This window comes from Pyrgilauda ruficollis, unplaced genomic scaffold, assembly GCF_017590135.1.
Source record: "Pyrgilauda ruficollis isolate IOZ18807 unplaced genomic scaffold, ASM1759013v1 scaffold10, whole genome shotgun sequence".
NCBI lineage: Eukaryota > Metazoa > Chordata > Aves > Passeriformes > Passeridae > Pyrgilauda > Pyrgilauda ruficollis.
The window spans coordinates 7,351,424-7,367,347 of NW_024508101.1; the positions used below are offsets into that span (position 1 = coordinate 7,351,424).

Sequence of the window (15,924 nt, forward strand, 5' to 3'; positions counted from 1 at the left end):
ATTTAATGCAAAGCAGAGAGCACAAGCTGGTCATCACAGAAAAGGTACTGAGTAGAATAACATCAAGAGATCCAGGGAGACTCTGCATGGTGATGTTAACTGAGGCAGGGTTTTCCAACGCCAGCGTCACTGCTCATTGCTGACTTAATGAGCTGCTTGAGGCTGGAACTGAATATTTAATGAGTCTTGCTTGGTGTGAGCAGCTATTGTGGCAGGAGAAGGGTCTGCTCTCATCTGTCGAGGCACTAAACAATAGCTCCCCAGTGCAGAAAGATCCCCCTCGCTGTCGCCCTTCAACTGCTCCTCAACACCTGGGCAAAGTTTGTGGGGCCCTGGTGAACTGTGCCTTTGCCAGCTTGCAGCTTCCCTTGCTCAGAAATATTTGCACATGTGGCTTCCAGGCTGCTGCTTGCAGTTCCTGCAGTTTGCTGCTCTGCAACTCAGGCTTTGTGCTCTCCATGCAGAGCCCATCGTCAGAGCAAAGTCATTTGTAGTGCCTTTGTTTCCAATATCCATACATGCCAGGCAGAAAAAATGCCACTGAAAACCAAACCACTCTCTTCAGTGAAACCAGAATCTAAAATTATCACAGGTGCTTACTTTCCATGTGCTTTCTAATGCACAGGCACAGTGCTTTGTAAAGCAAGCACAAGCTATGGCAGCACAAGTACAACTTAAGACAATACAGGAGAGAGTGGATTTCACAGCATGGAGTCACTGTCTGGGAGCAGCTTTCTATTTTCAGGCATGATGGCTTGTATTCTGCAGAAGTTATATATTTAGTGAGTATACTTTTGTTAAGAAACACCATAAGGTGAATTCACACACGAGGATGCAAGATGTGCAGTAGTCTCACAGCATTTAAAAACATGGGATGAACTCCCCCCGCCTCACCACTTGCTCCCTGTTCTCATTTTTTTTTTGGCAGCCTTTATTTTGGACAATGAACACCCTGGGGGCACGCAGTGGAATAAATCAGTCACACATAAAGAAGAAACTATGAATATGAAACAGGCAAAATGTTCCTGATTTTGATGTATTTGGGGCTCTTTCCCTTGAGTCAATACTACAGAAATCCTTGAATGGCTTCTCCTGGTAATGAAGGCCTTAAAAAAGGTGTTTGATAAAAAGACAGACCTTTATACAGGGATTTACAGGATTTTTTTAAGCTGATCATATTGAAGAAAGCAATTTTTTTTGGTTAATTTGTTATTTTATACTCTCAGAGGCTCTGAAAGGCTGGCATTAAGGTTTTTATGCACAGTCATAAGATGGCTTTCTCTTAATAGCCTCAAAACATGTAAATGTGTCAGATAATCACACTGTGCAATATTTTAAGGCCCATGATGGCAATAGCTGAATGCCCAGCCCAGCACAACTCTGCTGAGCACAATGTTGGATTAACAATGTATTGAATTAATATTTCACATTGTAAAGTTTGCTACAATCATTGATGTAATTAAAAAATCTGCAATTTAGTCCTGGAAGACTTTCTGCAGCTCTTTTGCAAAGAGACACCTTAGACTTTGACTGAAGGTTTTCTCAAGTCACAAACATCACACTCTTGTCTAATATGCAGACGTAATGCAGCACTTTCATTACTTTGCAATACTGGATACTGGCACGTTACGTGAAGACATGTCTCTCAAACTTTTTGTTTTCCCTCTACTTGGTCATAGTAGCTGTAAATATTGTAAGGTCAGCCTCTACAGCTGAGCTTACTGCACACAGGCCATTGCATCCCTGTCCCAGTGACCCCTTCTGTGTTTCAGATCTTTAGAAGATCTGTTATGGGTTTAACAAATTCTGAATGAATGAATGAATGAATGAATTTTCCAGCAAGTTCTGCTTACTGGGTTTATTTCCCATTCTGGTATCTTTCCTCTGTGCAGCTCCACGAGGGAACACATCTCGGGGTGCCAGGCAGATGACTCCAGTTTGGATAATGTCTGTTCTTCCTGAGTAAGAAAACACCTGGCCCCAAGTGAAGCCTTTTGGAAACTGGTCTATAGTAATAAATACTGATAGCTGCCATCGAGGGTACCGAGAGGCATTTCACACAATTCAGTATTTGCCTCCTCCTCCAGTTTAGGATGCTCCTTTCTATCCCTTGGCATTTCCCCTCCACATTACCTTTTCCTCCAGATACAAACCTTAAGTGGCAGCAGTTGCTAAGGCTACAAGAGGCTGCAGTAAAGCTGAGTGTGTATATAGGGAGGGCTGGATAAAGGAAAAGGATGAGAGCAGGAAATTGCTTGTTTCGAGCCACCGGAGAGAGGAGACAGGGGAGTGGATGCAGGGCTAGACAAAGTGCAAATCTACACCTACTTTCACATAAGAATAACAGTCTGTAACTTTTAACACCAGAGTATATACATGGGCAGGTGTTTGCATATCCATGCCCATTTTCTCAGGAAACCAACACTATCAGCAGAAAATAATAACAGGCCTTTTTTTCCTAATAGAAGCAGTCCATAGTGAATGCACAACTGGGATTTGTCATGGCATAAAGTATTATTAAAATCTTAATAACTGAAACACTAATTTTAGAATAATTATTGCATTTCTGCAGCACTGGTTGAGAAAAACAAATCACAACCTTAATTCACTTCTAAAAGATTTTGGGGAGCCATATCTTTTCTGTGAAATACCAAAGAGTCTGTTGTCTCTGAAATACGCCCGTGAGCAGTGAAGCACACCAATTTCTCTAGCCCCATATGCTTTTGTGGCTCTCTTTCCCTGGGGTACAATAACTGTGCGAGATCGTGGTGATCAGACACACAGTTGTCACATATGGACCCAAATGCAGAAGTAAAACACTGCAAGATTAGCATCTCCCCAGAGAAGCAGCAGAGGCAGGGTCTGGAATGCAAAAACAATGTGAGGGAGAACATCTCCCTGCCCAGAATCTTTTTGCAGAGATACTAGTTGTGAGTTACTAAAGCAAACTAACAGGATGCAAACTCCAGAACCTTATTACTAAGATGAAAATATTAAAATATGCAAAAAAGATGGTCCTGATTAGCTGGGTTAAATGCTTGTTGCACCTCTGCTGAGCAAAATACCAGATTAACTTCTGTATAAGAAGAGATGCCTTGTAAGACTTTAACACTCCAAACAGGTTTCCTTGGTTATTAGTTACTGAAGCTCAAGCAGCTTCTCCCTTATACTCCTCTAAAAGCAAGAGGGAGAACTAGCTCACATAACGGCCTGAAAGTATGGATGCATTTCATTTTTGTGTAGAAGGCAGTGCCTCGGAGTTAATGCAAACACAGCTCAGCCACAGACAATAGGAGTGCTGGGAATTGCTCCAAGGGCACTGCCTGGCCTTTACTCCTCTGTACTGGGGCTAGCACAGGCAGCATCCCCTGATCTGTGATGACAGGCAGGATCTGTGAGCTCTGGGGCAGCCAGGGCAGGGAGAGCAGGAGCCAGGATTATGATGAGGAACAAGCAATTACCTCTGCAGTGGCTGGCTGGAGCCACCAGGGCAGTGGCTAAAGACAAGAAAAACCAAAGGGGAATGTTTCACATTCTGGGGATACCCAAGAGCATCACCCCTGCCCCATGCTGAAGCTACCAGCACATTCATTGCTCCTTGTTCACGTGTCCTTCTCCCAGGTGTTGATGTTGGCTGGTGTGTATTCCCTCTTCAAGGCCAAAAAGCAGTGTGTATTTCCTCTCCAAGGCCAGCCAGATTTATATTACTTTATTTTTGTATTAGCATCTAGGATCTCTAGGCTCTCTTCCTGGGTCATTACCTGCTAAAGCATGGCCAATTTGGGGGCAGATGCTTGAAAGAGTCCTGCAGGCCTATTCACTACTGTCAGAGCAGGGCAAATCTTGTCCTTCAGGCACCCTTCATCCAGAAACAGCCTCCCACAGACAGAACCTCTGCAGAATATGTATTTGTTAACAAAGAGGCCAATAGTCCCTGCAGCCATCCTACTTTTACACAGAGTTTCTAGCTGGTGGGAAGAACAGGAAAGATGGCATAGGAGTCAGACTAGGATCTGTAAGGGACCTCTAAACCAGGCTGCACAGGACATGGCTCAGTCTTTACCAAATGCAACCTGGATACAAGCATTCATTCCCCATGCTCCTCCATCACGGGGGTGTCTGCAACTAACTCCTAAACAAGGATGTAAAGACAGGAAACAACCTCCTTTCACTACCTCTGTACATTCATTCTCACTTTGAATAGAAGAAAAGCTGCTTCAGATTCCCATTGAACTGTTTTGCATGTTTTTCAGGAGACACAATTAAGATTGGTTTCTGCTGGCACCAAAACCAGAGTATGTATGCAGTCAAGTGTACTAGTAACACATGGCTCTGCACTTTAAACTAGCTTCACTATTCCTTGGCAAGCATTTGTCACTGTCAGAATTGGCAATGACTCCTCAGAAAAGAGCACAGACTTCAGAACAACAGAAGTGCTGCAAATCATGACCATGTCACCAGCAGAGCAGTGGATGGGAGCCTGGACAACAGCTGTCTGCAGTCTGCACTGCTCTAGCTGGGGTCATCAGTCACTGATTTTTATGAGCAATAAAACTGACTCAAGCGTTAAGAAGAAAAAGAGGAGAGAAAACCACATGAAAAAAAGCTGATCTTATGAATATGAATAAGTGACCAGCATGGAGCAGTGATATTACATTCATTGTATCAGAGAGACATCTGCATTTATTATTTTTGGTCAGAAAACAGCTTATATTGCCCTAATTTTCTACAGTTATTTTCCTTTACAGGTCTTAATACTTAATGACCAGAATTCAAAAGTCAAGTTATAAAAGAACCTGTGCCATGCTGGAGCAGTGGCACTGAATGCTGACCAAACTGGAGCTGCTGGAGGATGTAGAAAGCAGGAATGCATAAAAACCAGGAGAATAAAGGAAAGCTGATAAAGGAGGAAAATTTCCTTACAGTAATGCTGATTTTCCAGCAGATCCCTCCTGAAGACCATTTGCCTTCTCCCCACAAAGCAGTTTCTGCCTGAAATATTCTTGAGCAGTGTTAAGCATCACCCAGATATGGTACCTGGAGAGGTCTGGATGGTAACAGGTAGCTCCAGAAGTTATGCCATACCAAGCCCTTGGCTGTCCTAGACAGAGCAGTGAAAAGTAGACTGTCTGTTTCAGGGGACTTGCTCTGGGCAAGGAGAAATGCTTTTTCACATTAGGGAGTTGACCCACACAGATCCACAAGAGTCTCCAAATGCTAATCACCTGTCCAGCCACAATATTCTGTAGTATTGTAGGGAAATAAACACAGGAAAAAGGCTAAGAAACAACAGATGGAAAGAGGAAATAAAAGAAGGTGGACAAAACTTCGAGACAGTATTTGTGCTGAAGAATGCACCACTACTAAAACAGTCCAGTTGAAAAACTAATCTGCAAACAAGACTAGGGATTTCTGACATAAAACGACAGCTAATTTAATATTTATGGCCGAAATTTGCCAGCTGACTACACAGCTCTCCACAAAATAAAAAATCCTCTTCTCCCAATCCTCTGAGATCCTATCCTGCACCAGGGCCCAGACACCCATTTATATCACATACAGTACTGAACTCAGGTATTATGTGAGACATCTTGGTTTTTAGGGTATTAAAATAATTAAACAGTTAAGAAATGACAACACCCCCAGATGGGCTGCCTGCATGTCCTCCCCCTTCATCAGCTGCACGACCAGAGAGCACCCAGGTGGCCAGTGCAGAAATGCACTTAGAAAGCCCTTTAATTGCAAATCATGTGGTTAAGTCTTAGTTTAACTCAGCACAAACGTTTTCCACGCTTCCTTGTCCCATCACCCTGGTGTCCCTGGAGAACAGCAAAGGCAATGGTGAAACCTTATTTGTGATGACACTTGGCCCTGTGACACTTGGTAGCTAATTACTCTCCTGGTGACCTCTGACAGGGCCAGAGGCACCAAACCTTCCGCTCCTGCTTTAATCAATACTCACAACATCTGCCTTGGATACACTCAGCAATTTTACAGATGACTGAATGGCTTTACTCATCAGTATTTTCTACTGCAAGAGAACAAGATCCTTGGTTATCTGTATTACCGCTCAGAACTTTCATGTCTTCAGGCAAAAATCGGGTAGACATACCTCTAGGTGGTATCTTAAAATGGTTTAAAATTAGGCACAGCTTTAAAAACCAAAGGAAAGCCTGACCATATTAACTTTCTTCTCCCTGAGCCAAGTATTTATGTAATGCAACATTGGTAACAAAGGCTTGAAAATTACAGAGGAAAACAAAGACATGCCTTTTCCAATCAAAAAATACCTCAGGCACTTCCTATAAAATGTGTGCTTCCAATGCCCAAAACATCATGTAATATTAAAAAGGAGTGTTAAAGCTTTTTCACAAAAGAAAGCTAGATTTAAGCAAGTGAAGAGCTGTTCCATAATCACAAGAGCCACAGCAATCAATGAAGATTGCCTCTTACTAGAGAGGTGCTCTTAGTAGCACCTCCAAGATCTCAAAATTTGGTATACTTGATATTATCATTTCAGGACATGAATTCCCTTTGCGATGATGAATCTTAGGAAAAGAATGAATAAAACCTGGGTCACACACTGGGACATTAAAATGCAAGTAATTTTAAATGCAAAGTGTAATTCCTCTGGATTGGACACAGTGTTACAAAAGAACCAAAACAGAGATGATCCAGCCTAGGACTGTACAATAGAAATAGAGAGACAGCAGTCTCTCTTCAGAATATTCACATAAATGTCCCTAATTACTCCCACCTAATTACTCTCAAAACAGAAGACTCTGCTATTGCCTTTACAAAAAAATATTCTTTTCTTCCTCCAAATGGGACATCAGGACATTCAACTGACAGACATGTTAGGTATCCCAAGGCTCAGCCTGGAATCTAACACAAAAGTCTTGTAAAAATTTAAGCACAGCTTGTTCCTCAGTTTTGATGTCCCTGCCCATCTTCAGGCAGAAACGCCAGTTTGTTAAATGTAATGAAATACTCAGTGGGAAGCTTCATCTTTCTCAACACATGTGTCCCTGTGCACCTGGACTAAAACTGCATGGGAGAACTAGGAAAAATTCCCAACACTGCTGGACATAATTCATGTTTAGCTTATCTGGGGCCAAGATAAATATTAAAAGAGTGATTATATCCTTTCTCTCTTAATCACTGAGTATTTGGAGGGTGGGCTTTTTTCACTGGCCACTTCAACAAGAAATGGCTACTTTAAAAATTTCATGGTCTCTCTGTTAACTCTGTTTAAAACACAATTAGAAATGGCATTACACCTTTGGAAGCACAGCACAAAGGAAAAGAAAAGAGCAGCTGGCACCAAGAGCAGAGGAGCAAATCATTTAGTACCTGGTAGATAATAGGAACACTGAAAATACACTGCTTAGTGCTGGTGCTCTAACAGGGCTATGTCCATCACCCCATCACACTAATACAGACAGACTGGGTGGCAGCCAGCTGGTCCTTCCTCCCCACCCATCTCACTGAAAGCAAAGATTTGTAAGCCTCCCAATAATAAACCTGGACAGAAATCTTGAGGCTCATTAATCTCACTATCAATCAACCCATTTGGAGATTTGCTTCTTGCAGTCGCTGATGCTAATCAGGACCTGAGTGGAGAGCTCTGGGGAAGCCTGGAGTGTGTGTCTGAGGAATTGCTTTAATGAGTTTCTTGCATTCAAAGGTTAACAAATGTGACATGGAAACACAAATATCAGGGCAATACACTGCCAACCACTGAGCCAGAGCACTGAGAGTTAGCATGCTGTGTACTGTGCTGCAGTATGAGGAATACATCCCTACCTCACTCGGGAGAGACACCCCAGTGAGACCCAGGGACCCCTCCTGATACCAGGGAGCCATCCATGCAGGCACTGAGAGCTTCCACTGCTGCAGCACTCCTTGTGTGCTGGGTTCCCTACCCTGGGCACAGCTCTGCACTAACAGAGCTGTGCGGCACAGTAGCATTTGCTGAAGTGGTTTCTGGTTAAATCAGGCAGCCAGCGTGGTGTGAACATCCCCACTGGGCTCCCTTAGTCAGCCACCACAGACCCACATCAATTAACATATCACAATGAAAAGTCCCCACATCAGCAGGACCCTCTCAGTAGCATCTGCCTTAAACTACTGTATTTTCTGTGAGAATGTTTCTACAAGATAAATAGCAACAACAACAACATAAAAATTACCAAGATAATTAAACAACAAGAAAAATCTTATTAATTCCAAAAAATCAGACAGCAGCATTAAGCATTGTCTTAGGTTACAATGTAAGATGTAATCAAAAGTATGTATTCTATCACCATCTCCATAAGCCCTTAAAAGCAGGTGGGGCAGTGTTCTTTATCCCTTCCATGACTCATCCCTGATAACTCCCTCTGAGGGATGTCTTCTCTTAATGGGCAATCAAGATCTTACTGAATTACTAAAAAAATTACATCATCCCATTGTGAAATGCTCTGCCACTGGGAGGAACCAAGCATTCCTACCTGGGTATAGTCTGAGATTGGGAACACAATGAGCAGAACTACCTACTGGATCTTAGGAGGACAAGAGCTACATAACCACCACTGGAGCTTAGGAGGAAGACCAGACCCTTCTACAGGATCAGCACTTCAACAGAACCACATCTATCCCTTCAACAGGACTGCAGCCACTACTTGATCAGACTGCTGCCACCACCCTGACCAGCAGGGTGTCAGGTTGTATCCTGACTGTCAGTTTAAACCAGTGTTTTCTGCTTTTATTTTAATTTTCCTATGAAACTGTAGTTCTGACTTGAAAGCTCTCACTGGTTTGCTTTCAAATGAGTACAAGCATACACAGGCATAATAAAGAAGTTCAGGAAAAAAAACAATGTATGTTTTAAGCTACCACCTCCACAGACCAAATAAGCCATACGAAAAATTCTAGAAATACTATAAGCAAGGAACAGAGGTAGAATCCACTACATCATGAGGCAGAGGGGACTGGAAGCATGATCCTGAGAGTGTGTTAAATAAAGAGAGGAAGAGTTCCTTTTTCTAAATATTTATTAAGAAAAGGACATCTTAGAAATTTCATATGGGTTATATGGGGAATATAACCCATTCAAAGCTTCCTGAATTTCAGTACCAAGGAAATACACATTTATTACACAAAAAGGATTCAAGGCACGAGGCATGTCAGAAGAGTTACCACAGTGTCTATTAGCAGGCTTCTAATTATTACACAGAAGCGCCAAGAATTGAAAAATCATAAAGTAACAGACATACAAGAGATTTGCCTTTAAAAAAACTAAGTTGAAATTATTTTGAAAATTAGAAACAGAAAACTAGAAGCTGGTTTCATCCTCATGACAAACTCCTTTGCACTAAGCACACACTCAAGCAAATAAAACATTGCCTCTTCTTGTCTTGATCACTGTGTAGAAAGAGCTACTAACCACAGGAGCATAACTTTTTGATTCAGGACAAAAGTTCATTGCAGATAAGCAAAACAGGAGAAATTCACTCAACCTGTGTTAATTATTAGAGTCCTTAACACCAGGTACAATTTAATGCATTTTCTACTTATGTAATGTTCTCTTTATTTGCACTACTTCTAAACCTTAAACCTATCTTTTATTAAGTGCTTGATAACCTTTCAATGTTGATAAATGTGGGACTGGGGAAAAGGAGAAAAAAGCCCCACAAGGACTGCAGTTCACATCTTAGGAAAAATGTGTTTCTTAAGGTATGAAGGAGTGTGCCTGGATGCACGAGACACTTGCTCAGAAGCAGATATGTAATTAAACACCAGCTCTTGGCTCTGCATTTCCTTTTCTTGAAGCTCATGAAGGGCTGGGGCTGCTCTGGCAGACACAGTGTCCTGGAGGAATGTAGTAGATGTCTGCTCCCAGGTGCTGTTCAGCTCTGGCACCTCTAGCAATCCACATCCATTTTCCTCCTGCTATACTTATGCATTTCATTTCTGTGTTCACATGTGATCTTTGGCGGTGCTTTGGCTGCCATCAGACTGCGAGCTTGGGAGAAGAAAAGACAGGAGCCATCACCATGGCAAGCCAGACACACTCAGGTGTGCAGCAAAGGGAGATTCCAGTGGGGAATGAGGTCCTGCTGTTAGACTCACCCCAAATATTTTCATCTCTGCTCATATCTGGGAAATGTAGTAACAAGTTCCTGCTTTATTCTAGTGCTTTAATTCAAGGACTTTTGTGAGCTAAAAACATTGAAAATGCAGACTAAACAGCAGAGTATTTTGCCACTATTTCTGGTAGTTTTGTCCCAGACATTTGGTTTCAGATCTGTGATTTCCTGTCGAGAACACACAAGTGTGAAATACTTGTTGATCCGTTTATTCATTTGCCTCCTGGCTGATCATAGCCATTTTGACAGAGTGGATAAATTGACTTGCTCCTTGTTGGTTTTTTTTTTTTGGTTTTTTTTTTTTTTTTTTTTTTTCTTCCCACATGCTTCTCTATCAGCCTGGAAGCACTGCCCTGGCTATCACTCCTACACCCTCACTTTACATTCTGCACCCTCCTTTTAGAGGCTTGCTAAGCCAATTTCACACAATACCCAGGTTGTCTGAAATGCCACAAACAAACTCTTGCTATAGCAGCTTCTGCAGCTCCATCTGCCAGATGAAAACAATACATAATATTTAGAGAAATTATTTTTTAACAATTCAAACTCAATGAATACTATACATGACTCTTTATAACACAAGACATAGCTGATAACTGCACTTGGTTTCTTGAGGCAGGACTTAGCCATTTATCTACAGCACATCTCAGCAAATCATGAATAAATGCTGCAGTTTGGAAAGGGGACAACTCTTGATCATCCTCATTGAGGAAATGGCAAAGGTAACAGCTTTAAGTGATCAGGCAAAAGCATGTTACATCAGCAGAAGATTTTCAGTGCAAAGTAATTTCAGCAGGCTAACAAATGAGTAATTTTTCTCCTACAGATATGTAGCAGGACAGTGCATTAATTGATGTGTCCTTTATTGCAAAACATACTGTCTCCCTCTGGAGAGGGAGGTCTGGAGCAAGGGGATGCAGCATTGTCAGGAAAAAGCTGAATAATGCAAACTTGGCACCACATAGTAGCTAAATGTTGATTCATGGAAATTATGAGACATTCAAGGGGACAGGGCCCAGGCTCCAAATTATGCTCCACTCTTGTATTGCCCCTGTGTGATTATAGCAAGTTTGCATAGAATTTGCTGCTCCCTTCTTCTAATTGGATTCCTGCAAAGGGCATTTTGCTGTGCCATGAGCTTGTCACTTTATATCTTGCTTTAACTCCAAACCACTCAATTAATATTAAATTCCATTCATTATAAAAGCATTTGTTTCTACCCACACAATGCAATCAGCAGCCATCTCATTAATATTAATTTCCCAAAATGGCCCACCAATGTTAAGATCTCAGATACAGCTAGTAATTTTAAAAGGGGAAGATATGTGAAACCAAGAAGGTCAAGACAGAGCATGAGCTGTAACAGAAAGCATTCAACCCATATGTATTTAACTCATTCTTCGCAGAAAGCTCAGTGAATACAGCAAGATTGCTGGAGGGCAATGACAATGTCAATGTTAATCCAGTCACCAGAACAAAATAAGGAGTGAGGTTGCCAATAGATATCTCTCTGGGATGGGACGTTGCTGTATTTGGCACACCACGGGAAAAAACTCAGGAAGGAGGATGGCAGGGGAATGCTTATCCCCTGCCTCATTTCACCAAAGAGGTGAACTGCCTACTTTCTACGTTTATGAAACACAAACAAAACCCAAATCACAATATTGAGAACTGTGGAAAATATTAAACCTTGGGCTAAGGTTAAAGTCCCTTTTCTTCAGAATCCTCTTCTGTGCTCATCACACAGGAAATTAGCACAGCCTGTCGCAGCTTTACAGTGCAGAAGCTCCACTGGACTCAGCACTCACTGTCCAGGGAGTGAAAGAGAAGAGGGCTGCAGAAGAGTTTAAGTGTTTCAAAAATGCTGGTGTAAAGCTCAGGGATTCCCTTGCAGAGTTTCAGCACAAGGAAGCATTGATAAGGAAAGAGAGGGGATCCAAGTGCAAGCTCACACCCTAGAGACAGCACTGTAACTCACTAACACGCAGATTTCTCATTGCCCCATGGGCCAGCTGCAGCTTGGTGAAATGGGATCATCTCCCCTGTGCTCAGCCGTGCCCAACTGCTTCCTCATGCGAAAGATCCTGAGAGTGAGATTACACAGCCAGACACAGGAAGATGAAGCAGCAGCTGAGAATGTGCATCAAATGCAGTGATCTCTTCTGCTCTCTTATTCTCTACACTTTGAATAAAACCAAGCTGCAGGGACACAGGTCTCTTTCTAGTAGTCTCCACCTGAACCTTTAAGCTGTACAACAGGGGACTTGTTCTCTGCAGCTCTGTGGCTAACAAAACCACACGTTGAACTCTCACCTTCTGCCATCACAAAGACCTCAACTAATTCCCTGCAGCACATCAGCACTGCCTTTGAAAAGGTCCAGGCTCTGCAAAAAAAACAGGTGGAAACTATACTTATGGGCTTTTAAAGATGACAGGATTTCCTCACAGCAATGTCAATATAAATATTTCTTCTTCCCATCAACTTTTTTTATTAATCAGAGCACACATGGCAACTCCCTGCGTGGCACCACTAAGGGCTCACCCCATCAGCATAAACCTTCCAAAATGATCACCTTGGGTTTGCCACCGGGATAACAATGCTTTTATACCTAAAATTAAAGAGATGAATTGACAGGGCCTTGGCAAATCAATATGCAACAGCAGGCACCTAACTGCAATACTATTTCACTAGCCCTTTTCTTCCCACAGATTCCTCCCACATTCACAACAGGGTATGGCTCAGTAAACCAGAGAAAGGAGAAAGGACCCCTGTTATACTGCTGTCACCTTTGTGCTTTGCTTTCAGGGCTCTCTTCTTCCAGATTTTGAAGTACAAGCATATTTTGGATGCACAGCAAAGCCCCAGCCACAGGCTCCGGCTCTGAAAGCCAAATACACTTCAGAAAGCACAGAGCCCATCTAGGTCAGGTCCCCCATCCTGGTCTCGACCATCACATTATATGGAACAGAAAATTCCTCACCACCCATTTTCTTGAAGTTGTTTGTGTGAGGACCTGAGTGAAATTATTCCCTCAAAGAACTGAACTTGTATTTTTACCATTGAGACTGTGGAGCAGTTGTGAAGTGCCCAACCATTTCTGAAGAGCCATCGGGGACCTGGTGCCAGCTCCTTATCCACAGATGACAATCATTACCATAAGCAGAAGAAAAAGGCTTCTGCCCTACTGACTGCAGCCAAGTGCTCCACAGGAGTTGGCTTTGCAGTGATAAATGTCACGTTTACAATGGGTTTTACAACATGAAAGTCCATAATTTGCTTTCCAGGGACCTGTGCTTGATTATCAGGAGAGTCAGAAGCATACACTGAAGTCTAATGAATAGAATTAACACATCATTTAAACAGGGAGTAATATGTATGCAAATGAGAAGAAGTTAAAAATAAGAGTTCAAGCCATAATTTCAGAAAACGTAGACTGCATCCTTATAAAATATGGATGTTTCAATTCACCTCATATCTTTACATCTATGTTAACTGCTTTGCATGTGAACAATAGGGTGCATCAAGCCCATTTTGATTTTTATATTTTAACTTGGACTAATAAAATGGATTATATTGAAACATGAATAATATATATGCTAATTAAAGACTACATTTAATGATATAAATAAAGACAAAGACCAACAGAGGCTAATTTCCATTTGCAAATTTCCTAATTACTGTATTTTCCTTTAGAAAGCAGAAACTGTATTTCCATAGTCTCAGGAAAAAGAAGACAATCTTTTCTTTGCTCAAATTATTTTAAAAAATCCTTTCATCTCTTTTATTCTTTAGGATTGATCTCCACAGAGATACAATTGCTTTGCCTAGATAGATTCAGTATTAAATAGCACCCAAGTCAAACTATGGCAATTTGTGCATGCAAATGGTGTCCTTTAATTATTAAATTTTTTTTCTAATAAGGAATTACTGCTAATAAATATAAATATATATAAAGTTTATAAACCATTCCATACCATAAACATGTTCAGAATAACTGTGGCAGATGTAAACCTAGTAAATGTCCTTGGTGCTTGAAAAGCTGTTCATCATTCTCTCCCTTCCCCTCCAGGTCCCCAAAAATAGAACAAGGACACAGGACAATTGTACAGTTGTACAGAGACAAGGTATTAGCAGAAAACATGATTTCTATCACACAAGACCTACAGAAAAACCTGCTGAAAAATAAACAGGTTGCAGGACAAGCTCTTTTAAGTTAAAAGGCTTGTTTCTTAAAGTGAGGAAAGTGATAAAAACCAGTTCATTCATATGAGTATGAAGCCTGCAATGATATCTAGGCCAGGAGAATATTTTTTTGCTGCTGTCTAAATGTTGGTTCTGTGGATGAAGTCAGATTCAGCCTTAACTGACTAAACCAACACTTGCAGTTTGCTTTTCTGAGCCTGCAAAGCAAACCCATTTACTCCCTGATTGAAACAGCACACTTGAATGCTTCAAAAATAAGGAGCTGTATAAATGGGCAGAGACTTACCATTTTGGTACATTTATGTCCCAAGCTTTTATTAAAAAGCAAAACAAAACCCAACAAAATAAATTGAAATAATAAGGCAGGTGCGAGCACGGGCTCTCCCCAGCTTTCACTTCATGTCTGCAATACCAGTTGCTGTTGCAGATGAACACTGAAAGTTAGGAAACATTTAAGACTCTGGAGAGTAAATGATCATCATTTTTAATGATGATGTGGTTCCTACAAAATGTGAGGAATTTTACCAGCACTCACTGGAAACCTTCTCATGGTGGTTAAAAAATAGCTGTGGAGAATGAATCACTGTGCAGAAATCCATCCATTTAACTGATAATTGATCAGAAACATAAAACAATTTTGAACCTTCAGGGAACAGAACATTTGTCATTATTAAGAACTGTCTTTATTTTACTTTTTTTTTAACATTAACAATATTTTTACAATTCAAATTTGGCTCATTTCTACTACTTTACAAATTTGTAGGACAATTCAAAAAGGTTTTGCTCTTTCTTGGAAAAGACAGCGTTTCCAAAATATGAAACAACCCACCAATCAAGACCCAGACATGCTGCCTACGCCTGTTTCAGCTTAAAACTTGGAACTCAAACGGATTTTAACCTGTAAGTCAATAGAGTAAAACACATGCTGTTTATAGCAATAGAGGAACTGTTTTCTTTTAAACCAACCAACTCAGCATTCTACAATAAACTGAATGAATTCCTGCACTTGCAACATCTGTAATAGCAGCAGAACGTGTTGTGCATTCCAAGGCCTTGTTTTTCCCCAAATTGCACAGGTTTTAAGAACAGTGAAATGAAGTTCACCCCTGCTTGTTACTGTTTTACTAGTTTGCTGGTTCCCAGTATTTATCCAAGCAGCTAAGGTTGCCAAATTGATTTAATATTCTTACCCTATAATTTTACACTCAGACTACATCCTGCTGTGAAATAGCTGGTGCTAATGTTAGTCCAAATGCTGCCAAGGGACTGAGGACAGGATAGGGCCTTTCAATAGCTATATTTTATGGTTACAAGGAGAGAGAAAAAATATAATTTATCTGGTTGCTGTGGTTAATTCACAGTTTCACAGCAGAGGTATACTGTTCCCTCAGGGTACATCTAGCTGTATTATAGGATATTTCATTCACAGTTTGTCTGAGACATTGCTCTAGCTCTGAACCTACCAGTTTATGAGAGTGAATCTACTCCAGAGATACCTGCATACACTTTAACACATACTTTTACATACTAAGAATAGTATAGAAAAGAAATTAACTAGCAACAGATCAACTGACAATGAGGATGCAAATT

The 15,924-nt window shown here is 41.2% G+C and overlaps 1 protein-coding gene across 1 annotated transcript in view; it reads right to left on the reverse strand.

Annotated features, from left to right (window-relative positions):
- The window catches only part of PTPRG (protein tyrosine phosphatase receptor type G), a 382,051-nt gene that overhangs the window by 43,619 nt on the left and 322,508 nt on the right, over nucleotides 1–15,924 (reverse strand). The gene's annotated exons all lie outside the window — the stretch shown is intronic.